Source organism: Ambystoma mexicanum, chromosome 13 (assembly GCF_040938575.1).
Source record: "Ambystoma mexicanum isolate Mex_15411 chromosome 13, UKY_AmexF1_1, whole genome shotgun sequence".
NCBI lineage: Eukaryota > Metazoa > Chordata > Amphibia > Caudata > Ambystomatidae > Ambystoma > Ambystoma mexicanum.
In genome coordinates this window covers 534,545,703-534,559,862 of record NC_090938.1, presented here as the reverse complement: position 1 = coordinate 534,559,862, position 14,160 = coordinate 534,545,703, and the positions used below count along the sequence as shown (strand labels likewise).

General features: G+C 45.8%; 1 protein-coding gene across 5 annotated transcripts in view; it reads right to left on the bottom strand.

Moving 5' to 3' along the window:
- Positions 1 to 14,160, bottom strand: part of GJC1 (gap junction protein gamma 1) — a 394,328-nt gene that overhangs the window by 181,641 nt on the left and 198,527 nt on the right. Inside the window, exon 2 of one of the 5 annotated variants that reach the window (XM_069634265.1) lies at positions 2,963 to 3,090. The exons of the other annotated variants lie outside the window; for them this stretch is intronic. The gene's annotated coding sequence lies outside the window, so the exon portion shown is untranslated. The remainder of the gene's footprint in view (positions 1 to 2,962; positions 3,091 to 14,160) is intronic. 5 annotated transcript variants of the gene reach the window in all.

Here is a 14,160-nt window from a genome sequence, read left to right as displayed (position 1 = left end):
AGTTCTACTTGGTGATGCTGTTGATCTTGGTTGTCAGTAGGTTTGATGACAAGGGCTTGGGATTATAACACAAAGGCCGCACAGGGACGGTTACTGGGGTGGTAAAGTCCTATTAGTGTGGGCTCAAGTTAGAGGAGGCAGCCCGTATAGAGGATGGAGGGGAGAGAGGTAGTTAAGTTGAGATTGCTGTTTCGCACACGTGTCGAGGGGATACATGTCTGATACACGGTTTCCTTATTAAAGAATCTTTTGGCGCATGGTGAGTTCTCTGATATCGGGATTGTTCTGAGATTCCGCTAGTAAGCTGCCTAGCATAAATGCTTGCATGCACAGCAAGCGCTGCAGGAGTCAGAGAATGATTAGCATCTAGCTTGCGCGCCTGGATTATTTTGCAAGGCTTTGCTGCAAGTGCAATTACACAAGGTAGGAGAAAGTGTGGGGGCGGGTAAGGGGATGCATGATGCAGTGACAAGGGGGATTACGCGGGCAGGTTTAGGAGGCGTTGTGTATGTAGACTTATTCTAGAGGGCATTAGGAGTGTTTGTAGAGGGATAAGCCTTCCCGTCCATCTGATGCTCTTGATACTTGTGCAGTGCAGCCTGTATGATTGTATCCTGTTGTTGTGACTCCACTTGAAAGGCGTATATGTGAGGACAACGCAGCGAGCAGCAGAGAGCTGCTGAGAGAGTCAGTGGCCTTATGGTTTGGCCTTTGGGGACAGTTGGCTTCGCCTTCCGGCTTGGATGATCCAATGGTATTATTGGAACTGGTAGCCAATCGCATAGCTCTTGCTTGGCTAGTCGTGTGCCTGCGGGGTCAGGCGAGTCTGCGGCGGCCATCTTTTGGGATGTCGCTGCAGCTATAGATGGTGCTGTGGAGGCCTGGGCTTCTATGCCCTTCTGGACGCCCCAGAAACACAATGCAAACTGAGGGGTTTATTTTTTCGCTCTGTGGGTCTGTGGTGGGAAAGGTTTTATTATGTTCTTAGGTCCCAATAGGACGGCTCATTCCCGGGTGGGCAAGTCCTGACACTTTCTCAAACTAGTAAAAGAGTAATAAGGCCAGATCATCCAGTGACCCCTGCCCACCGGATGTTTTCAAATGCTTACTCAGCAAAAATGACGAACCTGATTGTTGGAAACCAGACTAGTACAAAAGGGTTTTTCAGCTGCCCACATCCTGAAGAATACTGCAGGAGGAGCAGACGACCAAAACTAACTACAGGCATGTATCAAATTTACCATACCCAGCCCAAATCCTGAAAAGCCACATATACAAACACATATTCGACATGTGAAATCAAAATGAATAATGGATCAATCTCGGATAGGATTTAGATCAACTAGAAAAATAGAATCTGTAATTTCGTCCTTCTGGGACGACCTAAAAATAACAGCAGACAATAAGCAGAACGACGGCTGGAAATATTGGTACTAAGTGAAAATCGATTATTAAGAAAAATACTAATTTACAAAGACTGCTCAGAGACCACTTAGTGGTCTTTCTAAATCGAACTGCTGTGTCCCGCGACATAGAGTCTGCGAAGGGGCTGATAAGCACGGCAGGGCCGAAAGAGGGAAGTTGCTGGTGATCCATTAAGTGTGTGAGAGTAATGGTTGTGGCTGGCAAGGGAGGGACACCAAGTGGGCTAATCTAAGTGTGTGGGTGTGAGAGACTGTGTCCATGGTGGGGGTGGGTGTGAGAGACTGTGTCCATGGTGGGGGTGGGTAGAAGAGGAAGGTTTTGTGTGGGGGAAAAAGACACAGTGGGGGTGGAAAGGAGAGTTCAGGGGTGACCCGCCTCTGATTTTCAAGAAATCCTGCTAGCGCTGGAGGGGGAACTGATATGGGGAGGCCATAAAAGTGTCATATTTCTGCATATTGAAGGCTGCAAAAAAAAAAATAATAATAATAATTAAAAAAAAAAAATCGGCCGGAAAACAAACAAAATAAATCCACATATTTTTTGGTGTTCGGCCTTCAATATACAGAAATATGTCATAGAACCGATGTATAATCAGCTTTCAACAGCATCAGCACACAACCTTAATGAAACGAGAGAATCAGGAATTCAAAACAAAGCACAACAATGGGAAATAATTCTTCTATCACAGATAGGTTGTTTAGGTTCGGTTCCATCTACCGCCTTTCACCTTAAGAACACCAACCATCAAAGCCGGCTTCCCAGAACGAAAACTCGCTCACTTTTCCTTTTGAACATACAGATGCAGGGATTGAAATTCTGATTAGATTAGCAGGAGCTGAAAGCATGAACTAGTGACCAGGGGTTCCATATGTGATAATATCGCCGCAAAAATATCGCCATACAAAAATTTCGCCATATTTTTGCGTCGATATTACCCCATGGAACCTGCGGGGGACACCCCTGCAAGCCCCATATATTTTAAAAGGGAGCGGGGGACAACCCCGCAACCTCCCCATCCATTTACCCCATAAATTATCCCCACCAAAAATATTGCCTATGGCGTTCCCGACGACCATATGTACAGCGATATTTTTGGTGGGGATAATATTACCTGATACCTGACCAGGAGCTTCAACTGTGAGAAGAGGAGCTAGTACATAATCTAACTTCCACATAAGATACAAAATTATATGTCCATTATTAATGACCCCTTATGCTTTAAATGTCAATGAGATTGCGTCCTAATTTGTTTTATAATTGACACAAATGCAGAGAGTTAAATTCACATAGGTGTGTTTGTTCGGCATCAGTTGGTCGACGGAGACAAAAGTAGCTACTGGTAACTGTTAGTATGAAGCTAATCAGGCTCTTCTAGGCTGAAGGCAGGAGTGAAATAGCTTCTAGTTCCACTCAATTTTTAACCCTACAGATGGCGACATGCATGAAAATAATATTTTAAAATGGGGTAACTTGTTACGAATATGCAGACAATACTCCATTTTCAAGCTGACAATTGACATTGACACAAACAACTCACCACTAGTTGCCTTAGCGCGATTAACAACTGCAGGATCAATAACCAGTTGAAGCTTAATTTTCTTTTACAAAAGGTAACTCAAGGACGCCAACACACCAATAATGGACTGCATGCACCGCTTCAGTGGGCTGCAGAAATGAGAATGAGACTGGAAATGTCTGCTGCGATAAAAAACGTGAAATTCACATGGACCGAAGGCTAACAAGTCAACGCCATATGCTCCTCCTACCTAAAAATCAATCAGATACATAATGCCATACCTCAGCTGTCTCTACAGGACCATCGCTATAACTTCATTGATATTATCAAGCATCGACTAGGCAAACAACCTATACCTAGCATCAGGCCTCCAGATAAGGTGCGTACTAGAGTTATTACGCATGAATTTCTTGTAAATACGACAGCTTTATTATTTTCCTGTGTACATTTACACACAAATTTAGAGCAGAGGGCAATGCAAAGGTGCGGTTACTTGACAGAAACCATGCAAGCCATACATAAAAGCCTCTGAAACAGAATGTATTTCTCTGAAGCCTTTCAGAAAAAGAAACTGCAGACTGTGATAAAAGGAATGGCTTATTTTCATTCAGCTTCTGCTGTGTTGCTGCTCATGGAGCAAAACAGAAGCACTGCGCACATTTATTTTCCTAGCATTTTAGGATTGTAAAATTAACAAGATGCAAAACTAAGTTGCAAATTAGAAATAATATTTTGTAGCAAAGTATGCGTTTTTTCCAGTGAAAGCAAACCAGTATTGCACAATTCTATTTTTCAGAGTTCCTGTGCTGTGTGCATAATCATGCAGAGGCAGATAATGTTTACACTTATAATTTAATTTACACTCAAATTATAAAAACAGTGTGTAAAATGATGACTATGCCCGGTCTAGTTTACATCCATTCAACCTTGCAGTCAATGGGGTACATTACTATAAATGGTCAGTAGCAGCAGTCTTTTTCAAGGGTGAGTGATTGTCATTATACCAATCACAGGCCTCTCAAATCTTTAAGATTACAATTAAAATATCCAATACCTGACTCTCCAGGAAGTGCAAACGCTGTTCAAAAACAAACAAATGAAAGTTACTTTTGTAATTGAAATAGAAACTCAGCAAAACCTGTCCCTGTGATAATCCAGATAGGTATTTAACTTCATGTAGAGCGTCATACATGGTTCGTCCAACATCTAGGCACTGTGATTATTATACCTCAGTCGATACTCAGTTAACCGACCTCTAAAGGTTGTTAGCCAATAAGATAGCTCAGCCGGTAGAGACCTCGTTGCTGCGATCTGTGCGCGATCCATTGGTTGCAGGTTCGAATCCCGGCAAAGCCAACTCAGCCTTTCATCCTTTCAAGGTCGATAAAGGAGTACCGACTTCGGTTTGGTGATAATTGTGATAAATATGTTCTATGTACAGCGCTTTGCCAAAAGCGCTATATAAACAACCATTTGACCATGAAATTAGGGTATCTGGTCGTTCCATCTAAAATGTATTCATCGAATACCTTTCCATCGAAAATTCTTCATTGAATTGCCTTTATATCGAAAAGCATATTCATTGAATCATTTTCTATGGTTAATTTCGATGGATAATTAGGGTTAGGGATAGGGGGCTAGGGTTAGATTGGCGTTGGGGTTAGGTATTGTGGTGTCCTCACTCTTTCTCTTTGGACGGAAGTCCTCTGTCTATGTTTGTGTTTGTTTCTCGGGCTGCGGCCCGCGCGTGTGAAGGGGTGGGGTTACCGCCCGCAAAGGCAGTTCGAGCCTGGGCACACGAGAATAAAGACGTGTTGCACCCCAGCTCTGTGTCGGTCCCCTTCTTTGGCATGTATGAGCATGAGCACGACAGCAGAGCGTGAGGAGGTCCATGTGCGAGCATATTACACTGGCGACGAGGCGGACACAAAGTCACGCCGTGCCCGCGCTCTCCGGTCCACCGCTCGTGGTGTGCCACCTGACACCACTGGGAGCCTCGGACTTCGGGTGCCTGCAGGCCTATCAAGGTGGGTGGAGCGCGAAGGCTACCCATCATCCGCCCTCCGGTGCGCTCGCCGCAGCAGATCCGCGGGTGGAGCAGCTGTGACAGCTCCCCGCAAGTGCGTGTCATCTGGGCGGTGGAGAACGTTTCTCCCGCCGACGGCAACATCTGGGAGGCCCAGCCCACACACGCTTCAATCATCAGCGGGTAGAGCGGAGACTCCCTGTTTGCACATCCCGGGCAGTAGAGGAGCACTGGCCTCACGCCAACGGCAACATGCGCAGACGAGCGGTGGAGGCGCGAACCTCCCGCTCCAACAACATACGTCAAAGGGGTAAGAACAAGCCCCTCTGCCCTCCATCACAAGTTTTAATAAGCCACACCACAGGGCTCTTCCCTCCCCCACCACCTAGCGCTCATAACTGCAGAGCGTCGAGCAGGAGAAGCACACCAGAGACTTGCAACCCACGACAGCGCCCCCTGCTGGCACTAAGGCGCCACCGCGCCAGGCAAAGGAACCACCAGCCAGCTAAGCCACAATAACACACATATCGAACACCTTCCCATGAACAACTCAGACGAAGACTCACTGACCGTTCCAGTGACTCCAATAGTTACAGGCATTAGGAAAATGACGGACAGCCTGTTAACCCAGCTGCCAGCAAACCTCGACCTCACCGACACCGACACCGGCACTCTTGGATCAAGGTGGAAGAGGTGGCTGAGGGACTTCGAAGTGTGTTTCAAAGCAGCAGGTACTTTAGAAGACGAACAAAAGCTCAATCTCCTAAATCACGCTGTAGGACCAAATGTGCGAGACATTCTTGAGGAAATACCTGAGAACAGCATAGACACATACATCAAGCTAAAAACAACGCTCACGGAATACTTCACACCTCACACAAATGTGGATTATGAACGGCACGTCTTCCACACCACCAAACAGCACAAAGGTGAAACCATAGATGCATTCGTCATGAGACTCTGAGCAAAAATGAAACCCTGTGATTTCAATAATTACTCCTACGAGGAGGCCCTCAGATCACAAATCATAGGGGTGTGAAAGTGCTGATTTCCGCAAACGACTGTTGCAGCAGCCACGCACCCTAGAGGAAATCCTGCGTTTGGCTTGATCTGACGCGGCCCTTGCTGCACAAGTTGAAGGTCTGGACGACATAAAGATCACCCACGGGAAACACGAAAGCCTCAACAAACTGGAGGGAACAGCAAGAAACAGTGACCCTTTCTGCTACCGGTGCGGACATGAACACCCCCACGAAGGAACGTGCCCCGCAATGGGTCAGAACTGCTCCGCGTGTGGTGGAGAAAACCATTACAAAGCCGTATGTCTAATTTTCTGCAGCAAAATGAGAGGAGCAGGAAGAAACTACAAGTCCATGCCAGAACCAGAACAAAATCAAGCAACACCCCACCACCATCGGGGATCACACCAACCCCATGAGCAAGGGCGCAACAAACACCACGATGAACAAACGGAAAGAAGGCACGACAGGAGAGAATGGAAGGAGAACAAAACCCCACTTCCTAAGGCAAGAAGAAGACCACGAAGGTACATACGGTGCCTCATCGAACAGTCACAGTCAGACAGCGTGTCAAGTGCATCATCCGACGAAAAAACACGCCAACCGGAAAGACACCAGGAAACACCGAGGAAGAAAGGATATCTATACGCCCTAGGAAACAGCACAGCAAAGGAACATAGCCCAATACTCAGAATACAGGTGAATCAGACGGCAGCAGAGTTCCTAATCGAAACAGGGGCAATCGTGAACGTAATCAGCGAAAAGGTCTATAAAAGCATACCAAATGCCCCCTGCCTGCAACCAGCTCGAACACTCATTTTTCCATATGGATCAAAGACCCTGCTGGCATGCAAAGGGTTCTTCATGGCATCGTGTCAATATAAGGAACATGAAAAGAAGATCCCCCATGCACGTCCTGGAGGCAGCATACTGAGCTATCGAGCAGCGATAGAAATGGGACTAATCCACATACTGTACCGTCTCATGGTACACAAATATCTAGACCCCACTGCAAGCATAGACCAAGTCTTTCCATCACTGTTCAAAGGCCTCGGAAAACTGAAGGACAGGCAGATAGAACTCCGCATTGACACCACGATCACACCCATAGCACAACACTACCGAGGAATACCCATCAATATTCAAAAACAGGTTGAAAATGAACTGACAAAGCTGCTGGAGGCAGACATCACTGAGCCCGCGGAAGGACCTACCCCATGCGTCTCTCCAATTGTACCCGTGCCCAAAAGAGACTCCAAAGACATCCGAATATGTGTAGACATGAGAAGGCCAAACAAGGCAATATTAAGGGAACGCCACCAAGCCCCAAGAATAACCGACATGGTACATCTGTTGAACGGGGCCACCGTGTTCTCAAAGCTGGACCTCAACAAAGGGTATCACCAGTTGGAACTCAGCAAACGCTCCCGATACATAACCACGTTCGCCACCCACCTAGGACTCTTCTGTTACAAGCGACTAAGTTTTGGTGTGTCGTCAGCGGCTGAAATCTTTCAAGCAGAAATTCATAACGTCATCAAACATGTACCAAACTGCCTGAACTACAGTGACGACATACTGGTATTCGGACAAAATCAAGAGCAACACGACGACACGCTGATGAGTGTGCATGGCTTTGGAGGAGGCACGGCTCACACTAAACAAGGACAAGTGTGAATTTCGCAAGAAAACACTCCGTTTCTTTGGTCACATATTCGCCGAGAAGGGAATGACGCCCGACCCGGAGAAAGTCAGCGCACTCCGAGAAGCCAAGCCGCCCGCCACCACGTCAGACCTCAGGTCATTCCTTGGCCTTGCAAGTTACTGCACCAGATACATAAGAGACTTCGCCTCCATTAGCGAACCCCTCCGAGCGCTCACCAAGCTCAACACAGACTTCACATGGACACCACAGTGCCAAGAAGCGTTTCAAGCAAATAAGGACTGCATCTCCGACGCCCGAAATATGGCATATTTCGACCCAAAAAAAAAGGACAGAACTCATTGTCGACGCTAGTCCAGTCGGCCTAGGCGCCATCTTCACACAACTGGATGACAGAGAAGAAGGCAAAAAACACATTGTAGCATATGCCAGTCGAAGCCTTTCCAAAACATAACAAGCCTACTCCCAGGCGGAGAAGGAAGGCCTGGCTGTAGTCTGGGCCTGCGAACACTTTCATTTGTTCCTATATGGGAAGCCTTTTGTAGTCGTAACGGACCATCAAGCTCTCATCTTCATCTATGGCAACCCTCAGGCAAAAATGCTGCCACGAATAGCTCGATGGGCACTCCGACTACAGGACTATCAATTCTCCATCACGCACAGACCCGGAAAGAAGCAGAACCCTGCATATTTCCTTTCGAGACATCCAAAGGACGCGTGTGGATCAGAACCATCCATAGCTGACCAGTATATAAGATATGTCATTCACAACAACACGCCACAAGGACTAGACATGGATCACATAACTCGTGAGTCAAACACGGACCAAGGAATACAAACTATCCTCTGATGCCTAGAAACAGGGCAATGGAAGCAAGCCAAACAAATTCGAGACACAATGAACAAAGACACCAAGCAGGACATTAAGTGCTTTTTAGCTGTGAAAGAAGAACTTGCAAAGTCAGACGAAGGAATGCTGCTAAAAGGCACAAAGCTCGTGATACCGCGCAGCCTGCGCCAGAAAGTACTAGAACTCGCCCATGAAGGACACCGAGGGATCGTATCCACAAAAAGGATGCTAAGGCAGAAGCTATGGTTCCCACAACTGGACACTGCAGTAGAGGAACTATTACAAGACTGCCCCACCTGTGCACTTGTAACGCCACACACCTCCCCAGAACCCCTAAACATGACCGCACTGCCCGAGGGAACCTGGGAAGAAATAGCTGTGGATCATTTTGGGCCCATGGAAGGAGGAGAATACATCCTGGTGGCCGTTGATGAATACTCAAGGTACCCCGATCTACAGATAGTCCCGTCAACATCGGCACATCATACCATACCAGCCCTAGATCGAATGTTCGCAACGTACGGAGTACCGAAGGTAGTAAAGTCCGACAATGGACCTCCTTTCACCGGACAGGATTTCCAAAGATTCGCTGAGTACATGGGTTTCAGGCACAGAAAAGTGACACCCCTATGGCCACAGGCCAATGGAACAGTCGAGCGGTTCATGAGCAACATCAAACGCACTACCCAAATTGCTCGCATTACGGAAGAACCTGTCGAGAAGCTATTATACCAACTCATGCGAGACTACAGGAACACGCCACAGAGCACCACTGGAAAAACACCTTCAGAAATAACGTTCGGGCGAACGATAAGAACACGAATACCTCACATGGCAGTCGAGAAAGATCAATATGAAAGGGATGCAGAAATGAGGGAGAAGGACGCACGCATGAAGGAGAACATGAAAAGAACTGCGGATACCACACGACGAGCCAAAACAAGTGATTTGGTGCCAGGAGACATGGTGGTAGTCCGTCAGCCCCAGTATTGGAAAAACATAGCACCATTCAATGAGGACCCTCTCCTCATCGTCCACAAGAAGGGGTCCCTTAACACTGCGGAAGGAGACCGCAAGTTCTTAACGAGAAACTCGCCTCACTTCGGACGTGTGTCCCAGCTCTAGGTGAGCCAAACTTGAGTGATGAGCTCACTTCATGGGACGTTCCATATGAAGGAGACATGGAAGTGTCGGACAGAGACGTACTTTCCGAGACCCGGACAGACCCGTCGACCAGGACTGAGAGTCGACCATCGAGAACGAAAAGGAAACCCCATCGCCTCATCGAAGAAATGAACTGAGCCCGACTTAAGGTTTAGTGACGGGAGGGTGTGATGTCCTCATTCTTTCTCTTTGGACGGAAGTCCTCTGTCTATGTTTGTGTTTGTGTCGCGGGCTGCGACCCGCGCGTGTGAAGGGGCGGGGTTACCGCCCGCAAAGGCAGTTCGAGCCTGGGCACACGAGAATAAAGACGTGTTGCACCCCAGCTCTTCGTCAGCCCCCTTCTTTGGCATGTATGAGCGTGAGCACGACAGCAGAGCGTGAGGAGGTCCATGTGCGAGCATATTACAGGTATGGGTTGGGGGTGTGCATGGGGGTTACAACACCCCCAAATATACAATAAACTTTAAAACGTCACAAGGAGCTGGCCAGTTCTGGAATTTCAGCACTGGACAGCTCGATATAATGTTTTAACATTACAAAACAAATGCATAAAAATGCTATTTTTAAAATTTTAACATGCATTTCCATCTAAACTTGTCCATTTATATATTCGATGGACTGGTTTCGATGGAAATGCACTTTTACGTGCAAAAGCTAGCATTTCGATGCAATGGCATTCAATGGATTTCCATCGATGGATTTGCATTTCGATGCATTTCCATCGATGGAAAGACCATAAACCTGAAATTAGATATAGAATTTTTGCATGGAGTCCTTGCTTCTCTGCACTGTAGTATCATAACATTGGCAGAACATTAGGTAGTAATAACTCCGGGAATTGAGGACTTTCATTAAAAATCAAAAGACAATTCTGCTATCGAACCTCAAAACTCACAATACAATGTATGCTTGCTTTACTACGTAATTGGCTAGGTTTTTGTGTTTTCAACATTTAAATATATACAGGAGAGATCAAATGGGCAGACCTTAGAGAAATAATGCAACGTGTTTTCTGTGTCAATGCAGAAAGATGCTGCATAGTAATGATTTCCATACAGTTTTTGCACACGTCGGCTGGATGTCACATACATGTTACTCTCTTGCAAAGGAGAAAAGTCATTTTTACTCTTTTAAATCACATTTACTCTCAAAGTTTAAAAATAGGGAGTAAAATACTCCCACCTCAAAATCTTATCTGGAGCACTGCCTAGTATGCCCGACTACCTCACCCAGAAAGTACAAATCATACAAAACATGATGGCAAGACTTTTACTAAGACTAAACTTGAGGGAGAACATCACCCCAACTTAGAGAAGCCTCCACTGGCTAGCACCCAAGCAAAGAATAAAAGCACTCTGCATTGCAGACAGAGCATTGCATGGTTGGAAGAGGAATTCCTCCAATCAAAAATCACCCCCTACCAACAAGGAAGGACCCTTAAATCTAGCAAAGACCTACTTATCGAGCGCAGGCGTTATGAGAAAAACAAATATAGAGGAGCAGATTTCTGAGTCATGAAGAAGTGATCCCAGCGGCTCCATGAACAGAATGAAGATCACTGAGGAGAATACTGAACCTTGTGGAACTCCACAGGAGACCTGAAGCTGACCACCTGGGTGGCTTGGTGCACTCCCCAGAGTAAGATAGGAATCAGTCATGCATCGTGCCCATCCGATTTGCAAGTAGGCTGGTGAGAGTGTTATCAGTGTCAAACCGGTCCAAGAGGCATGATTCGCCTTTGCCCATGATTTGAAGAACGTACTATATAGCTAGGATGGTGGCTGTTTTGACACTATCAGGAGCAGGGCTTGCAAATTGTAAAAAACCCACTAGACCTATAGGGAGAGTTCCTTAGTTTACATACTCGACACAAGAGAAATGCACACGCCCCAAGGGGACTAGTGACAAAATATTTACCAGTGTTTTTTGTAAAATGATGTAGGTCACCATAAGCATGCTTCATATTTGGTGCAATGCTGCCAAGCATGCACAGTGAAACATGCATTTGCCATTTACCGCAAACAAAGTGTGTTTGCAGTCAATGGACAATAAGATTCTAACATCCCCATACTCGCCAGCAGGGTCGAGTATCATGCAAATGGTACTCGCCCTTCATAAAAACTACTCACCAATGCTAGTGGGCTGGTAGATTTTGCAAGCTTTGAGGAGGGATGCTACCTTTTGGTCTGAATCCAATTTGACGATCATTGAGTGGGTTGGCAATTGCCTGGTCAATGATTTTTCTAATATACAAGAGCCTACTGATAGGTTGGCAGTTCGGGAGATTATCTGGAAACATGGTGTGTTTTTGAGAGTGCTATTTAGTCTTGTTTTTAGGGTACTTTGTAAGATCCCTTGCGCAAGTGAGGCATTTACTATTTCGGGGAGGTGGTGTGGGAGACCGCTTTGATTTGCTTTAGAAAGGCAGCAGAGAGAGAATCAGCTTTGTAAACGTTTGCTTTATGTGACGCAAGGGTGTACGATCCTTGGGGTTGAGTGGAGTGAGGACAGTCCACATTTGTGTTATGTTATGTGATATCAGAGCACAGGGAACTGATTTTGCAGTATGGATCTATGTACCCGGATGGTGCGCTTATTGTTGGTTAATTCTTCAGTATACCAGCCGGGCGGAGGCTCTCAACCCTGACCCAACATTATTTTTTTATTTGTTTTATTGGTTTTATAACAATACAACATTATCATCACTAGTGTGGCAATTAACCCTGATCCAACATAGTTTCAATAGGGCATATGCAGGATTCAGTTCCATTATGGTTTGGTTGAGAGTTGATAAAAGTCGACATTAGGGTTTGTTGGGGGTGGTTACAGATGCTAGTTTGTGTTGTAGTATTTACAAGGGCGGGTGGAAAACGCCAGGGGGGGGTTTGAGTCCCTAAAGGAGCAACTCATGTACATTGTGGGCTTACCTTGTCCCATGTTGAGAAGAGACAATGTGTAAGAAGGATGGGGATGCCAGCCTGGTCTGTTCAGTCAAGCAGGGTGGAGTTAGGATATAAGGTTATTTTGCGACCTTGGCTCCATTTTTACTGTGGTTAAAATTTGGAGGAACAAAAAAGCAACTCATAGCCTGCAGTTGTGATGGCTTTTCAAGTGAAACAACTATACACTTTTCTTTTTGTAAATCGTATGCTAAGCCTAGGTGTGTATTTCTTACACCTCTTCTTCGTATTTTAGATTATGGGCAACGTCAACCTGCTTTTTTCTATGTAATGATCTCAGGGTATATTGGTCTATTGAAAGATTTCTTGTTAGATCGGTTAGTGCAATCAAGATCTCATAAGGCGGGTTTATAATTAAACGTTTTTAGAATTAATTTTAATCTATTTATGGAAATAGTCAGAATTGTATGCATTTATATTGTTGTGTATGTTGAGGTTTTATGGAATTGTATACGAAAAAAACACACTAACTGATCAGGTTAAGACATTTTATCAGGATGGATGCTGAGAAAACAAGGTCGAGTATATTTCCTTTGATGTGGCTGGGGTTTAATAATTGTTGTTTTATGCCCATAGTCTCCGTTGGAGGAGAGCATCCTTGGTGCTTTAGTTGGCTTGTGTCCTTGCTAGTCTAAAGTCACCAAGGAGGAGCGTTGTTGAGTATGCAATTGTCACCGAGGTGATGAGGTTGAAAATGTCATTGAGGAATGACCCACACCTGCGAGCTGGGCAGTAGATCAGATGGAATGTGGTAGTGTTTATGAGTTCGAGCTTCTCAACCCACCTTTCACTAAGGAGTTCATGGCTGCTTGGCTGAACATGGCACAAGTCTAGTAGGATTTGTGAGTAACTACCATGTCTTCCCCCAACTTCCTGGTGCCGACATGTTGGATGCTGTACCCGGTTGGAAAAAGGATAAAGACGTGGGTAGAGATGGGGCAAGAGACATTTTGTGTGGTGATAAGGTTGGTGATGTTGGTAACATGGTGGGTAGCCGAGTGTGCATAAATGAGCATTAGGTTGCGAGAGACGCGTGGCCATTGTAGTGAGGTGGTTGTGGATGAGATTGAGAGAATTTGTTGCACTTTAGTGGTGTCAGCATTTCCTTAATTGTGTATTCATGAAGGTAGGAAGTGACTGTGGTTGTTGTAAGAGCTACATTTTAATACCCGTCTGCCATTGGAGGGGCAGGGGTTCTAGCCATTGGCCAAGCACTAACAGACCATGTCCCTGTTTTTGTCCTTAGTGGAGGGCAAAAGCAATAACACCACCTAGGGAAGGCTGATTAGCTATGGTTTGCAGAGGCAGAGCACATCATATGACTAGGGACACTCCTATGAGCCTGGTGGAAGAGCAGGTGCCCCAAAACAGACCCTGTTTGAGCAATGTTTCATGTTTAGCTGTGTTGGTTTCACTGATTGGTGACAGTTTATGTTTATTATATAAGTTCAGGTGGAATTAGTCTCTACTGGAAATCCATGTACAAACAAGCCAACAGCTATTCCACTGTTCATGTAAGAGTGACTGTAGCCTGGAA